Source organism: Lygodium microphyllum, chromosome 9 (assembly GCF_053477565.2).
Source record: "Lygodium microphyllum isolate KBCC chromosome 9, Lygodium_microphyllum_v1.1.10, whole genome shotgun sequence".
NCBI lineage: Eukaryota > Viridiplantae > Streptophyta > Polypodiopsida > Schizaeales > Lygodiaceae > Lygodium > Lygodium microphyllum.
This window is the reverse complement of record NC_141143.1, coordinates 9,550,080-9,563,297: the sequence shown is the minus strand read 5'-3', so window position 1 is coordinate 9,563,297 and position 13,218 is coordinate 9,550,080. Positions and strand designations below refer to the sequence as shown.

The 13,218-nt window shown below is 47.5% G+C and overlaps 1 protein-coding gene across 6 annotated transcripts in view; it reads left to right on the top strand.

Annotated features, from left to right (window-relative positions):
• Window positions 1-13,218, top strand: part of LOC148030804 (putative LRR receptor-like serine/threonine-protein kinase At1g05700) — a 74,875-nt gene that overhangs the window by 9,017 nt on the left and 52,640 nt on the right. Inside the window, exon 1 of one of the 6 annotated variants that reach the window (XM_087684337.1) lies at window positions 4,268-4,361. The exons of the other annotated variants lie outside the window; for them this stretch is intronic. The gene's annotated coding sequence lies outside the window, so the exon portion shown is untranslated. Of the gene's footprint in view, window positions 1-4,267; window positions 4,362-13,218 lie in introns of those variants that run through there. 6 annotated transcript variants of the gene reach the window in all.

The window sequence follows — 13,218 nt, the reverse complement described above, 5'->3', positions numbered from 1 at the left end:
AAATCCCACTCCACCCTGTCGTAGGCTTTCTCGAAGTCCAATAGTAGTATTGCCAGTCTTTGCCCACTGTGTTGAGCCCACTTTGTCGCCTCAAAGAATGTAAATACATTGTCTAGGATGCTCCTATCCTGGACAAAGCCTGTCTGTGTGTCATGAATGATGTCTGGAAGCACATGGCGTAATTGTCTACCAATCATCTTTGCCAGAGCCTTATAGGCCAGTGACAATAAGGTGATCGGTCTCCACTAGGATAGCTCCAACCGGTCTCCCCCTTTGGGGAGGAGACTGATAAGACCTGCTGATAGCCTCCCTGGCATTTGTCCTGAGGAGAATATCTCCTGGAAAGTCCTCAGTAGGGGATCCTTCACCACCTCCCAGTATGTAGTGAAGAAGGCCTTAGAGAGGCCATCCTCCCCCGGGCATTTTTGCTCATCCTGTGTATGGAACGTCTCCTCTAGTTCCTTCTCTGTGAAGGGGACTAGGAGGGCGTGTCCTATCTCCTCTCTGTGACAAGGGACGGGATGTGATCCCATACCTGTTGTCTGCATCTCTTTCCTCTAATTGAAGCTGTCTCCTGTTGGAAGAGTCGTGTATAATAGTCGGTGGCAATCTCCATCCCCTCATCAGCGCTAGAACGAGTCCTCCCATACTGATTCCTAAGGCTGCGTATCTGCTCTCTCGCGGTGCGGGGCTGGTGCACCTGGAAGAGCTCCTTGCACATCGTGTCTCCCTTCCGCGCCCAAAAGGCTGCTGAATTGCGGAAAGAGAACTCCAAGCCCCTGTCCTCTAGGTCAACAATGGTTGCACGCGCGCGCACCTCCTGTGCGTGGAGGATGGGGTCCCCTGGTGCCTCCTGTAACAATCTCTGCGTAGCTGCCAAGTCTCGGCGGAGTGCTTTCTCCTCCTCCCAGCACTGCTGCTTGGCCTGTAGGGCTGCCTCTTGGCAAATTCTACTTGACTCGGCTAGGACCTCTGCGACCTCCTCTGCTATCCTGTCCCTCCTCACCCACTCTCTGGTCCAGATCTCTATCTGTTTCGACACCTCCTCCCTCCTATAGATCGAGTCAGGGATCCGGCAGGATCGTGTATCTAGGGCGGATACTAGGGGATCAAGTGCCAGGAGAACCGGGCAGTGATCGGCGAATAGTGTGGTACCTGCCAACTGCTCAATCTGGCCTCCGCGAGAACCTCCCTACTCTCCCACATAAAACCTGTCCAACCGCTCCAGCAAGGCTCCGCCTAGTCGCCTGTATCCCCAAGAAAAGTCCAACGACCTCTCCCTCTTGTGGAAGGCAGGGTCTTTCCAAGTATCTCGTGCTCCGACTGCAAGCAAAAAGACCTCCCATGCCTCCTGCTCCTCCCTAGCCATGCCTTGGTAGTTTCTTCCTTTGCCCTGCTGGTCCTCCAAAGCCTCTAGGTTGTTGAAATCTCCTCCCACAATCCAGGAGTCCACCTCAGGGAGTCCATTTACAATTTCCCCCCAAAACCTGCTGCGTGCCCTAACCTCCATAGGGGCATAGACATTGAGGACTCCAACACACGAGTCCCCAATATCCAGTTTGATCCATAGAGCCCTTCCTACCACTATTGTCCCTTGGTCTCGTACACAGGTGGTAAGACTCGGACCAATAGATGTGCATACGCCTCCGCCTCCGCTCCTGCCGTGGGCACCTATGGCTTGCTCCCAATAAGTATGCGAGCTGCCTGGTAGTACCTTCCCAACCCGCTGAGCCTGGGCGAGGGTGAGCTTGTGCTCCTGTAGTAGTAGCAAGATGTCTATCCGTCCGGCGAGGGCAAGCTGTAGCTCTCGTCGGACAATTAACTTCCTTGAGCCACGCGTCCCACTATAGAGGAGACTGTTCACATTCGAGGATGCAAGGTATAGGCTCATGGGGAAACTTGTGACTAACCAAACACGCATCTATTCGGTGTGGAAACTGCAGATGAGGAAGAGAGACTGCGAGGCGTGCAGGTACGTTTTGCCATTGGCCTGGATGGTGAGCTCTAGTCCCCCATTGTGGCCCTCGGCCGGATCATAGGGGTGATAGATGCTCCAGGTGGTACTATCAATGCATCTATTAGCCATGCTGAAAGCCGCGACTCTGTACACTGGTAGAAGCGGGCCGCCATTGCCGAGGGCCACGCAATCACATCCCTCGGTGCTCCCCACTGTGGGGGGGCTTGAAAGATAATGCTCAAATGCGGGATGTCGGCGCTAGCCCACCAGTTAATGTCCATCATGCAGCCTGGACACTGTTGTGCGAACAGTGCTAGTCCTTCCTCTCCCATCCACTGGGAGATGTGATCTGCCACCTGACTCTTCAATTCCTCCTCAATTTGTGTAGTCGTCCACTTCTCTGAGAAGGATGACTGGAAAAAGAAAGTGTAGTTTCGTCCATCCGGTGATGCTAGTAGGTGGACCTTGCCCCTCCTTGACTTACGAACCACGAAGATCCCCACCTCTAGAGGTAGTGGAAACTCTCCGCGCTCCGCAACTCACAAGTAAGACCATGGGCCACTGCGAAAAAACTCGTGGCAGTAGCTGTGCCTGTCTTGGGAAAGTAAGGCGGGTGACAGGGGCAGATGAGCTGGTGGTTGTGTGGACAGGGGGGGACTGTTGGTGTGCAGAGGAGGTAGGTGTGTGTGGATTATCACCTCCTGTGGGGGGAGGGGGGGTGGGTCTGGGGGGACTCACCTGACCTAGGTGCGGATTAGGGGGGGTGCTCGGTAGGGGGGGGGATGGGGGTGGATTGGATCGCGCTATGGTGGAGTGGCTAAAGATGCATGGTGGGTGTGGGGAGGGGGTGGAAGCCCTGGCAAGGGGGGGCTGTGGGCCATGGTCAGTGGAGGGAGGGGGGGGATGGGATGTGGGGGGGGGGGGGGAGGGGGGGTGAGGGACTTGTGGGGGCTTCGGCGAGGCAGTCTGTGGCTCATGTGGATAAAATGGGGGGATAGGTCTTGCCGGGTGGGGCGGGCAGGGGGGGGCTGTGGAGTGCTCTGCCGAGAGGGGGGCGCTTGTCTGCCATCACCTTGCTGACAAGGCTGGGCTTGAGGGGCTAGCTACACCCGCCCTTGCCGTCTCCCTCTCTGTCGCCTTTGGACCCTTGTGAAACTGTCAACATCCACCTGCGGACCTGTAGGCGGAGCCGCCTTGGCTCCAAACCCTGTGCAAATTGCTGCATGATGCCCAAAGTCGTGGCAGCGCAAGCAACTGCCCTGGTTGCCCAGTCACAATGACCTGCTGCCTGAAGGAATGCCCGCCTGCCTCAATCTCTAGGAACTGTGGGATATTCTTAACCTCCTTCACTGCCACCCGTACCTTTGGGACCCCTGCCCGCTGTCACTGCATCCGCGAAGGACGCTGGAAGGACAGTGCCGAAGAGCCTCCCGAAGTCTTCCACTAACTAGCGGTACTTAATTGCCAGGCCGGGGAAGAGGAGGGTGACTGGGTGCTGAAGAAACCTGTTGTGGAGTGCAAACGCCTCCACCGTGAAGCCACTGTACCAAGGGACCATGTATATGACCCCCTTCGTGGATGCATAAGGTGAATTGGCGAGTAGCTCGCGAGCTGCGTCTGCCGAACTGAGGTGGACCATGAAGATCCCTTGGCCCAACAGGACCGCCTCCATGATCTGCGCCGAGCCGATGCTCAGCGTGGAGTGGAGCCAGTTCCGAAGCTGGGCCCTAGCTGGGGAATGTCCTACTACCTGACCATAGATTGTTGTTTCCATTAGTTCCAGCTTCTTAGCTCAGACGGCTAAGAGCTGCTCCTCAGAGAGGATTACGCGCAAGGTGTTCGACTATGGGGCACTCGGTGAGTACGCCGGTGTCTGACCAAAGGTTTCCATTGCCCGTCCCTACTGGGAGAACCTATCTATTGCGCTGCTGTGTCGCTGAATGGGGAGTTGCTACAGGGGGAGGGAGCAACTGGAGGGGAAGGGAAGAAGAAAAGGGGGGGGGGGGGGGGGGGGGGGTTCTGTTTTCAATGGCGGTGGTGTTGCAGACTGATCGCGGGCCAGGCCTCTCGTTAAGGTGGCACTCGGGGGGGGGGGGGGGGGGGTTTAAGGGCGACAGCGTGCACAAGTAACTGACAGCGGCCTAGCGGGGGGGGGGGGGGGCGGAAACAGTCAACCCGGGGGATAGCCAGGCAAGAGGGGGAACAGGTGGCCGTTACACACCTTGGGCGAGGGCGCTCGAGCTGAACAGAGAGGCACGAGCAGTGCTAAGACTGCCACGATCAGTTGGGCAGCGTGCAGGACAGTCGGACAGCGTGCAGGCCAGTCAGACAGTCGGGCAGTCGGATGGCGTGTATCGGGCGGGGGGACAGCAGCGCGACGTGTAGGCGGAACACGATTTTTTTGGTTTTGTATCAACATTCTTCCTTGTTTAGTGTAGATTTCATTCTTCTTTTCTTGTAGTCTCTCTCTCTTCCTTTGTCTCTTTGTTTCCGTTTCTTTCCGTTGCGCATGCTCACATGGTATCAGAGCATGGTATCATTATTAGAGAGAGACACAAAGGTGAGGAGACCATCCACATCCAAAACGCATGCATACATCCTTGTGTTTGCTGAAAATGCTAGCTTTTGTGTGAGGGCGACATCATCTAGTGGCCAAGCGTCAACATCCGGTGGATTGCGACATCATTAGGAGGCCAAGCAACATCATCCAGGTGTAGGCGACTGCTTCGAGGCATAAGGGACACATCTCCATCAGCGTTCTGCATAAATGCAACCCTTTGGGTGGTGGCGACAGTCCTTCATAGTCAAATGCAACATTTGTGGAGCAGATTACAACATATTGATCAGCGCTTTGTGCTTGTGCATCCTTCTGTGTGCAAGCGACAATCTTCTCTCCTCAAGCGGACCTTCTACATCGAGATCTTGGTATCTTGTAGCCGAGTCCTTCAGTTTTGGGGCTGTCCATAGCCAAATGCAAGTTTTCTTTAGTGGATGATTGTTGAAGAGGAAGACGTCTTTCCCATTTACATGCTCTCATGACTCAAATGGGGATTGTCATTCTCGACACTCTTCTGAGCGAAGATGTGATTATTATTGCGAATAACATCGGAAGGAGGACTCTCCTATTTGTACCTGTCCGGAAACTAGCCTTGCTTCTCGGATAGGATGGTAATTCTTGATGAAGCACTTGATTACAACAATCAGTAAATAATTACAAATTGAAATGCACACTTTATACCTTAAAATTCTTGGATAGTAGATACCCCATTGGCCCCACAATTGGTGCTCCATACACCCTTGCTTACATAGGGTTCTCATGCTATGCTTCTAACACGAAGGAATATTCATAAAAGAGGGACACAAGCCCCCCTAAGGGTAGAAATTACTTGGTTGAACGGCATGTGAAATCTTGAGCATTTCATGAATGCTTGGTCTAGCGATTGTTTGCATAGAGGGCAGGGGCCAAAAATTTGTAATTGACTAAACTAACCATTTGTGAGACTGGCAGTGTGCTAGGTGTAGGAATAGAGAGTCTAGGACTCATGTGGCTAGAAGGGTGTATGGACTTTGAGTCAAAGGAGTTCCTATCACACAACTTATTGTTTCACTTGGTACAATAGCTATAGCATGGCACAAATGGGAAAATCTTGAAATTGGAAGACTTGTAATGGAACCATAAGTCACATTCACAGGGGTTACGTCCACTTGATGCAACATAAGAAACTTTGGCTTCTAGTCGTGTCCAAAGGAATTGGATGACTAATAGAGTTAGAGCTTGGGACATGGCCGAGTGCAAAGTTTAATGGAATTGTGAGAGTGTGATTGATAGTCTTAGTAGGGTATCCCAAGGTAACGGGATGGGAGAGAAGGACATGAAAATTAGAGTAGATGGTTGCAGAAGGATAGGTGGGTGCAATATATATTAGGAAAGTGCAGAGGAATGGAAGCAAAGAGAGTTGAGATATTGTTGCCAGACACTGCAATGAACATAAGGAACAGAAAAGAACACAAGAACTCTGAGAGAATAGACTCAGAAAATGGAATCCATATACCAAGGCTCAAGAACAGTACAACGCATAGAAACATGAGACGGGAAATGGGAGCGGGGAATGGCGATGGGGATTCCAAACCCATGGAACGGGGACAGGTGGACAGGAATGGCATTAAAAAAACAAGTAAAAATCTAAATTTAAAGACATTACCTTAAACTGAATTACAAGCTAGTAAACCATAAACCACGTGTCATAAATTCTAGAGTTTGAGGAGTTGTTGGATGTGGAGTTTGCAAGTGACACATCTGTTTACTTGGATGGGGATGCGGAGAATTTTAGGGCCTTTGTAAGCTGCGATGGAGGTCTTCTGCAGAGCCTCAGGAGTTCTTATTAACTAGCTCAAATCGTATGGATTTTGGGTTTGCGATACTAAGCAGATAGATTGGAAACCACATGACAGTTTCACTTGGGTCCCCCATGGCACTTCTGTGAGATATTCAGGATGCCATGTAGGCATTGATATTTCTTCAGAGCATCAGCTGGCATCCTTATTACTTAGCATAAGACAAGCTACTATATTGGAGCACAAGACTGTCACTAGCAGGTAGGGTGGTAGTTGCAGATTGGGTTATGTTAGCCACCATGTGATACATAACTTCTTGTTGGCAGGTCATGCATTGGCCAAGTGAAGTGATTCATTAGGAATTCTATTTGGTCAGGTGGAGATGGTAGTCCTGCAAGGGCTAAGGTAGCTTGTGATGTTATCATCTAGCCTAGATCTAGGAGTGGTTTGGGGTTATTGACCCAGAAAGTCAGAGTAGAGCACTGATGGTAAAGCTCATTGTGAGGGGCCTTCTTTTGGGTGAGGAGCCATGGAAGAAGCTACTATTATGGAGATTAGAGACCATTGTTCTCACTCATGGAAGGCCATGGGAGCCTAGCACACACTGGTTATTTCAGCATATCCAAGCTATAGGGCTTGGGAACAATTTTGAGGTTGGATTTACTGCATCTATTATATGGGCATGGAGATCAGTATCTACACGACTTCATCAGATTGACCCAGCAAGTGTTGAAGAGAAATTGAGGCAACCACTCCTTTTTAATCAGCTACTCAAGATAGAGAGAGACCACACCCTTGGGGAGATGACCCTTCTATCTTGGGGGAGGTTCTTGGCACATGTAGCTTCTACAGTGGGGGAGTGGTTTGCCTTTCAAGAGCTGCCAACCCATATATAGAGATAGAGACTTCAAGATATCAGGGGGGCTGGAGTCATAATAGAGAGTAACAGAAGATGAGGTCCAATGATGATGTACTCCTGTAGGTTGTGTGGCAGTAGTAGTGGTATCTGCCATACTCTGTCGTGTATCAGTGAAAAAGTCAGTGACTTTTGTCTATGTGAGCCAGCTGTGGGGGCCTCCTACTCCGTAGAATTGTTGCTCTGCGCCTCTGGAGCAAGAGGAAGAATCCCAAGCATCTCTGATCCTCAAACTACATGATCCGTCTCAGGGGTCCAAAACCCTCTCGAAACAGACAGTGGTATCTACCTCGTATATCATAATATATAGTGCATCGGCAGATGTAGTGTTCCTCTGTCTCTGGCTCTCTTCGCATAGTGGGCATATGCATTCCTCTGTCTGTATACCCTCCCATCTGCCTGTCTCAATTCTGAGAGAGAGAGAGAGAGAGAGAGAGAGAGAGAGAGAGAGAGGCACTTTTTGATGCACAACCTAGTACCATGGGTTAAATAGTTCAAGCAATATAGAATAAAACACAAAGAGAGGAAATAGATGTGAAAGAGTGTAATGATAGAAGCACAACGATCAACATGTGTGATCTGTCCTTTGAGTGGGTCCAGATCAGACTGAAAATGCAAACTTGCTGAGAACACAGGCTGAAGATGATTGAGGAAGAGCAAGCCTGAGAAAAAGAAAATAAAAAATGACTACATAACAATGAAATCATCAATTGTAGAAGCACAATTGGTAGCAGATCTAGTAAAAATGCAGGCTGGACAGCAAAATTGCAAGGCTGGAAGCAAAAAAACAGGCTGCAACAGGCCTCTTGGGGCTGAAAGACTGCTGCCTAGCAGTTGACATTGTCGCTGGAGCTACCTGGATCAGATCATCAGCAAAGACAAGTTTCTGGAATAGTCTACATGCAAACTGAAACAGCATTCAAACACAGCAGAAAGCACCAGAGCCAAGAGATACAGGCTTTGATACCATGTGAGAAAAGTTTGGAGCAATGGAAACAAAGAGACATTGCTCATAGAAACTACTACAAACACAATGAGATGCTGTGACCTGGAGCTACCCGCTTCTGATCAGCAGCTGGAGTAATCTATGTGTCAATAGACCTGAAAACAGCAGTCAAACACAGCAGGCAGCACCAAAACCAAGAGACAGAGGCTTTGATACCATTTCAAAAAAGTGTGGAGCAATAGAAGCAAAGACATAGTGTTGACAAAAACTGTGATGAACACAAAGGACATAGAAGAATACAAGAACTCAGAGAGAATAGACTGTAAATGGAGCCATATACCAAGGATAAGAACAATACAATGGCATGGGTTGAGTGTGCAGCTAGCAGAGTGCAGTAGACTCCCTTTCTTCACCAGGAAGCAGGCGTGTAGTAGGATGAGTACTTGATTGATAAGTAGTGGACAAGCAGTAGTCTATAAATAGTCTAGAATAAATACATGTGAGAGTTGGAGTGGATCGAAGCTCAGCTGAGAGTAGAGTAGACAGTGTGGAGAGTGGAAGCACAACACCCAATGCAATAGACTGAAAGTGTAAGATGAAAGTACAAGGTAGAACCCTTAAACCTTAGGGTTGTAAGAGGGTGTTCACATCCGAAGTGTGTGCAACACAATAAATGCCCGAAAATGTGTAACATAGGCACATAAAATAAAGAGAATAAATTTGTGGGAAAAAACCTCTCGTACGGAGCGTAAAAAGTGCCCCAATGTTCTAATGAGATCACCGATACTCCTCTGTGAGCGTAGGCTTGAGTGAAACCCAACAAACCCCCCTGGAGTGGAGTGATCAAAATACAAGGGTCATCCGCCACCAAAGGAGATCAAATTTAAAGCATTGCAAAATGCTTCAAATTTGTCACGAGGAAGAGCTTTGGTGGAGATGTCTGCCACATTATTGGTGGTAGGACGATAGACAAGGCTGATATCTCCGGCATGTAGGCTGTTGCGGTACTGTCATTCTGCAGTCGCCCCAGAAAGGAAGCACGAGAGCTCTCAATTCGCCACCCAGCCACGCTTAGGAAGATGCCGGAAGAACTCAACGTGTCTCCTCTTGCTAGCCGTCAATTCCTAGCAAGTTATACTAATTTATAACTCACTTCCTAAGCCCCCCGAACCTCGTACGGGCGCCCAAGTCCCCCGGACAGTCATCTCTCGTGTTGTTTCCCCATAAGTTATATTCGTTAATGCAACATAGGCTCTCTCTGACAAAGTGATAATAAATCTCAATGTGTTTCGTATGTGCATGAAACATCGGGTTCCGTGCCACTGCAATGGCACTCTGACTGTCAGTGAACAAATGAGTAGGCTCCGTGACAGATACATCCAGATCAACTAGCAAGCGTCTAAGCCATACACATTCAACTGTGATAGTGAAAGCAGCCTTCTATTCAACTTCACATGACGATATGGCATCTTTGTGATTTTCTTGCTAAGCCAAGATATGCAAGATGAGCCAAGGAAGAAATAATTGCCACTAGTGGAGTGACGAGAATCATAATCACCAACCCAATCAGAATCACTGTAAGCATATAAGCGTAGTGGTCCCCCCTTGGCATAAAGCAAGCCAAGAGATTTAGTATCCTACAAGTAACGAAAAACATGCTTGACAACTTGTCAATGTGACATGTGTGGCTGATGCATATATTTACTCAGGGCTGAAACTGCAAACTGTATGTCCGGCCTAGTGTTGTATAGGTAGATAAGGCATCTAATTGCTGGAGTATATGTGTGTATATCAAATAGGTCACTGTCATCATGCAATGACAGCTGCAGTCCGTGCAGTCTAGGTTCCATTGGTGTAGAGACTGGCTTGCAATCTTATAAGCCAAACCTCTCAAGAAGTTTACCAATGTATCTTGACTGTGATAAACCGATACCTCTAGCATCATGAATGAATTGAATGCCCAAGTAATAGTGCAAAGACCACAAGTCTAACATCTTAAAAGTTTGCTGCAAATTTTGTTTAAATGCTGAAATCTGATCAGCATGTGTCTCTGTAAGCAAAAGGTCATCAACATATAGACAAATGATCAGCATGGATCCCCCCTCTTTACATACATAAAGAGTAGACTTTGATGAGCTGTTTATGAACCCTTGACTGACTAAAAAAGCATCAATCTTTGTGTACCAAGCTCAAGGAGCTTGTTTCAAGCCATATAAAGCCTTTTCCAGCTTACAAACCAAGTGTTCGGATCCCTCAACTGGAAAACCAATGGGCTGCTGTACATATACTTCTTCATGAAGTTTCCCATGTAAAAATACAATCTTTATATCTAATTGATGCACAATCCATCCATCCCAATAGGCAAAGACACTAAATTCCATGTTTGATTCTTCATGATGGAATCAAACTCAACTTGCATTGCTGCCATCGAATGCACACTATGTTGTCCATCCTCAAAACATTCAGGGTCCTTATCATCAATTGTATTTATTGCCATAACAAACTCCATGGTATGCGCATTATTATGCATACGAGCTTGCCTTCTAGTACAACTAGCCATGTAAGCATCCAAATGACTATCTTTAATAGTCTGTAAATACCATCTAGGCATTTGTCTAGCCTCCTGACTGTGCACAAGCTCTTGCTGAATTTCAGATTCAACACTTTGCTGAATATTCAAATCAGCCATGGGCTGATTTTCTGCATTATCCAATGGAGCAGTTGGCTGAACATTAGTTCACTTGCTGAAACTCCAGCTAAATCACCAAATGCAATGGGCAGCAACCCTTCAAATACATCACTTGTAACCTGATATGTGTCAAAACCAGCAAGGGATAATTCTGATTTTTCATCGAAAAGTACACCCCTATTGGCAAATACCTTTTAAGAGACAGGATCATATAATCTATATCCTTTGCTCTCATTGCTATACCCCACAAAAATGCATTTGACAGCCTTGTTATCCAACTTTTTTCTAAGTACCTTGGGAATGTGTGCATATGCAAGACACCCAAAGGTAGGAAAGTGCCCAACAGAAGATTTCCGGCTGTCCCAAGCCTCAAAAGGCGTGATATTCTTTAATGCTTTGGTGGGGCATCTATTCAGAACATGGAAAGCACAGATAATGGCTTCCATCCAAAAATGTGTGGCAAGATTTTTGCTTTCAACATACATCTGGCCATATCCATGAGTGACCGATTCTACCTCTCTGCAACCCCATTTTGCTGTGGAGTATAAGTAGTAGTGATCTGATGAAAAATGCTTTTCTGCTTCAAAAAGGAATTCAGCATAGAGGACATATGTTTCCCCCCTCGGTCTGAATGGAGAGTCTTCACCCTATAGCCAAATCGGTTCTCAACAAGTGCTACAAAAGCCAAAAATGCATCATACATTTTTGACTTTTTCACTAAAGAATAGACCCAACGGAAGTGAGTAAATTTATCAATAAAAGTCACAAAATAGTAACATCCATCCAATGACTTTGTCTCCATAGGGCCACATACATTTAAGTGCACTAATTGTAACCTGGTTGTGGCTCTAAAAGCAACATCACGGGGAAACGAAAATTGATGCATTTTTCCCAAAATACATCCCTCGCATAAGTGCTTAGGAGGTCTCTCCAAGAGAGATAATCCATCAAGCATCTGTGTACGTTGTAAAAGCATCAAGCTACTATAGTTTATATGCCCCATGCGAGCATGCCATAACTCCATCTGTAACATAGTAGGAGTAAGAGTGGATGCTAAATAGGCCGACTGATCAACTGAAAGAGCATCCAACTCATATAACCCATGACATAGAGTGCCAATCAAGACCAAAGTAATGTGTTTCTTATCTCGCACCATACATCTGTCATCATCAAAGGTGACCTACAAACCACACCGTGCCAAAGAAGAAATAGATAACAAATTCTTCTTTATACCTGGCACAAACAAAGTTTCTTGTAGGCAGGGAATAGAGCCATCAATGGCTGTGAGCACAATCTCCCTAAGGGTATGATGCATTGTTGGTACACTGTACAGACTTGCCAATTGGAGCCGCACTAATAGAAGCAAACAAATCTTTGCAAGATGTGATGTGCGTAGAAACACCACTGTCAAAAAACCATGTGCTTGCATTCTCGGTAGAGCTCTATCAGCCCAATAAGATTCCTAACGCATGTATAAAAACAATAGTCACTATCTGCAACAAAGGACGCTGACTCAGTAACAGTGGAAGGAGCATCAGAAACAGATATCCCCGACTCCTCCTTCTCCTTGGCTATGTGCTTTCTACACTCAGTGATGTAGTGGCCTGGCTTCTTGCAATAATGGCATTTGCCCTTCTTGGCTTGCATACCCCCTTGTTTCTTATTGGCTTGTGAAGTGGCTGAAGTCCCAGAGCTCTGCGGAGCATTCTTTGCTTGGCTGCCCTTGCCCTTCCGCTGTGCCATAAAAGCCTGCTCAAAGACTATAACATCCCCACCACTGTTTCTTCTTGTCTGCTCCTACTCTAAGACAAACTGACCACCTAAAGAAAAGTAAGTGGCTATGGAGTAATCCTCATGGTGAGGTTCAAGGCCGTATGAAAGGCCAAGTACGAGGGCGGCAATGAATTCAATGTAGTAGATATCATGTGTGCATCTGAGTAATACTCATCAACATTCATAAGCTACTCACGCAACTCCTGAATTTTGTTTAGGTGATCTTGCATAGAATCACCCTCATACATCTTCAGTGTCTCAAGCTCTTTCTTCAAGAAAGATATGCGGGTCTCATTCTTACCAGCAAACATCTACTCCAAGGTGAGCTAAGCTTCTCGTGAAGAAGCTACAGACCGAATGTGAGGGATGATAGACTCTTGAACTACCAATGCAATCAGCGACAAGGCCTATGCATCTCGTGTATTCCATGTCTTTTGTGTTGCTGATCTTTGTGAAAGTGGTTGAGGTGGAGCAGGTTGAACAAGCTGAGTTGCCCGTTGTCCACGTCCTCCTGGAGGAGTAGCAGGAGCCACAACTCCGGGCCTAACGTCTTCACCGTTGACATATTCCCAAAGATTCTTTGCAATCAGCACATTCTTCAT